Consider the following 3,859-nt stretch of genomic DNA (forward strand, 5'->3'; position numbering starts at 1 on the left):
GAATTAAAAAGCAAGAGCCTGATCACCAGGCGAGCGAATTTCTCAGCACAAGTTTGGGGTTTAGTGAGGTGTCCCGAAAATACGGTTTGATTTAAAACGTTCATCACCTTGTGCCTTCCCGGCAGGGCAGGGGAGAAGCTCCGGTGCCCTGTGAGAGCGCGGCGTGGCTGTGACAGCAGCAGCTCAGCGAGACACCACGTGGGAAAGCCGAGCTCGGGATTTAAACGTGCTTTTCCACTCCGGCCATGAGGGAGGGAGAGCCTGAGTTGGGGGAAAATAAATAAATAATGAATGAAAAAAAGGCTTCGCGTGGAGCTCAGAAGCGACCTCTGTGGCGGCCGGGGACTGAAGTTCAAGAGCCCCGGGCTGGGAGCGCGGAGCAGATGCGGCTCGGGGAAATCCAGCCGCGGCAGGAATGGAAAAGGGGGCTCGGGGGTCGGGGCTGCCCCCCCGGGAAGCGCAGCGGGGCCGGTGGGAGAGGTCCCAGCCCCGCATCGGAGCCGGCTCGGTGCGGGAGCGCCCTGAGCTCCGCGGGGGACGCGGTGCCCGAGCCGCGCCCGGTCCCGGTGCCCCCGGCCCGCCGCAACGGCGGGCACCGCTGCCCTGTCCCGGGGCCGGCCCCGAGCATCCCCCGGGAGCGGCCGCGGCCCCACCGAGCTGCCGTGCCCTGCCCGGGCGGGGGGCACCGCGGGCACCGGGCGTCCCGTCCTGCCCGCTCCCTGTCCTGTCCCCATCCTGCCCGCTCCCCGGCGTGTCCCACCGGGACCTCTGCGGGCCTGGGAAAGTTTAACAGGGAAACGTCAGGAAGCATCAGGCAGGAATTTCAGTGCATCCCGTGGTTTATGGTGGCGTTAACTTTTACATATTGGGAGTAATTAGCAGCGAGGCTGTTAAAAGCAGATTTAAATAACCACCTCCCTCCCCCCTTTCTCTCCTTTCCCAAAATGGTCCAAATCCGGTTTACCTCTGACTCGACCCCCACCCGGACAGAGGTGAGAGCACAAACCCCACGGTTTGTCCATGTAGGCAGGAAAACACATTAAAACCCGCATATTAATTAACAAGTCAATTAAAATAAATATCATTTTGCCATGGTTATTTTGGGTTCTGCCCCTCCCCGCCCCCCAACTTTGTTTTAGTAAAGTGGGGAAACATATACAGAAACCTTCCTTGCAGTAGATGCTTTTTTTTTTCAAACGGAGCCCAGATGCTGGTCAGGATTAAGGTTACACCAAACACATTCTACATTGCCATTTTCCAAACAGAATAAAGCAGATGGAAAAGATGGAAGAGGATAAAGCAGGAACGGAGCAGCAGTGAAAACTGCAAGCCCTGCACTAACGCTGAGAGGAGTGAGCTAGGATGCCAGGAGAGGCAGAAAGAAAGAAAGCAGGCGTAGCGCCGCTGCGTATCACATTCCTCACAGTTAAAATTGAGTATCTTTAATTAAACAGCTGTCAGAATTTGGGCTTTAAACCTTATATTTAAAAGGGGAGAAGGAAATTGAGCTGCAGCTGATCACTGCGTCTCCTCAGGGCTCAGTCCTAGGAGATGTGAAAGCCACTGGCCGGGGGCCATCAGAGTACTTAAGTCTCTGCGTAATTTTAAACATCGGCAGCCCCGGTGATTTTAAGGATCTACTCCCTTAAAGTTAGCCATGCACTCAGCACTTTGCAGGATCCGCCCAGCACACTCAGAGCAGCTCTGAGCTCCAGGACATGAGTATCTGCACATCTGAGAAACAAAGAAAATCCTCTTTTCAATAGGCTAAACATTTCTGCTTTATTTCTAAGAGACACCAGTTCGTCCATACTGGGAAATTGGATCAGACTGGAATAAAATCTCAAGGGGAAGTTAGCAGAATCTGTGCTTATTTGCAAAATATCACCATTTGGCAAATTCAGATCTTAGGTGAAATTCTGCAATAGTGGTTTACTCAGCACCGTGACTCAGTTACATGATGTGCTTTGAAAATCTCTTGCAGAAACTGACTTTAAGAGATTTTGTTGGTATTATATCGGCACACACACGACACAGAGAAGGAACACACAAACTATTAAATATTCATGCTATGGGGAGAACACTTAGTAACGTCCCTTCATTCCAGCTGTACAAAGGCAGGCACAAATAACTGCTGAGGAAAAAATGAATAACCCAAAACAATCGCAACATTCCACATCAACACGGCGTTGAGCAGCTTGCAAACATTGGCCAAGAAAGGGTCAAACAGCAATTGTCCTTATCTACCTTTCAGCAGCCTCACATAAATGTGTAATTCCAATCTGAATTCTGTAATCAGCCCCCCCGGGAGTGTTGGGACTTCCCACACACTCAAGGTCCCTGTGTGGGGATGGATTTTCTGCTCCAGGCCTCAACCCCTTGGGCTCTCATGGCCTGAAGTCACCTTCTGAACGTCACAAGTAGGGACCTTGGTGACACTTACTCACAAACAAAAATTCAAACACATTCTGACCAGCCTTGCTGGAACTTTCAGAGTTCAGCTCTGGGACTGTGAAATGAGGTCATTTTTATCTATCAGTTATCTCTGCCTTGAGAGAGGCCCGTGATCACACCTCAGCAACAGCACTGCTGGTAGAGCCTGGGATATCACACACATTTTTCACTAAAACAAAGGCATTGGCCTGAGCTTCCTCTGTAAAACTGAGCTCCAGACATACTGAAAAATCGTAAAAAAGGCATAATTTTCAAATATGTATGAAATTATTGAGTATATCTGGCAAAATACAAAAACCCAGTCCAAATTCAAACATGTAACAGTTGTTGCTTGTATCTCAATCTTTAGAATTAGATCCTGAGTGAAACGTGATCAGAAGGAGTCAGAGTCATTACAGCTGTCAGAAAAAGGTGCAATTAACGGTATTATGAAACAAAGTATTTAAAATTATTACTCTTCCCAGCTTCAGGAAACATAGTTACTGACCTCGGGCCCTCCTGAGCCCGGGTTCCCGCAGTCACTGGGGGCACTGCAGCCCTCCCTGCCCTGCGCTGCCCTGCCCGACTCTCTGCAATCGCTGCCTAAACATTGCCTCACCTACCTTGTCTGTCTCTAGGGAGTATTTTGTGCAGGACTGCCTCATACGTGTGTGCAGAGAGCCCAGCACGCCTCATGTTCTGTTCAAACACAGGCTGAGAGCAGTAAATAATGCTGAGGCAGCAGCAGGAGCAGAACTTCTGCGGGGCAGTGATGAACCACGGGCTGCAAGGAGCCCCTGGCACTTATCAGCATCCCACAGGATAACGGAGCCCTGCATTCAGCTATCATTGCTCAAGAAACTGCTCATTATCATTATGCTTTCAAGAACTTTGCAAATATTCCAAAATTCTTTTTTTTTTTTTAAACCTATTTCATAGCCACAGCACAGCAACTTTCTTTAAAAATAAAAAAAAATACCAAACCAAACCGCCCACCAACAAACAAAACCCAACCCAAAGACGAAACACTACAGCTGAGTTGTGATGCAAATGAGTGAATTCATTTCCACCACTTCCAGAGGTACAAAAATAATCTAAATTTGACATGCTATTATGGGGAGAAAGGAAAAAAACCCAAAATCAAACCAAAGATGGTGAAAGTAATGTCCAAACAATGAGAGGCTAATTAACCTGACCTCAGTGAGATGCAAAACTTAAATTATTCTTCCTCAGGAGGGGGAAAAGATGTAGAGGAAAGTAAAGAGATAAAAGACAACAAAGGTTGCAATAATGCCAAAGCTGATGTCTTTCTTTGATAGGGCAGCAAATTTTTCTGGCTAAAGGAAAACAGAGTAGATCTCACCCATCCCCAAACCAGTAAAGTGTTTGGTCTGGTGCATCATGTAAAAATACCAGTTAAATTGAT

The sequence above is a fragment of the Ammospiza nelsoni genome, chromosome 25 (assembly GCF_027579445.1).
Source record: "Ammospiza nelsoni isolate bAmmNel1 chromosome 25, bAmmNel1.pri, whole genome shotgun sequence".
Classification (NCBI taxonomy): Eukaryota; Metazoa; Chordata; class Aves; order Passeriformes; family Passerellidae; genus Ammospiza; species Ammospiza nelsoni.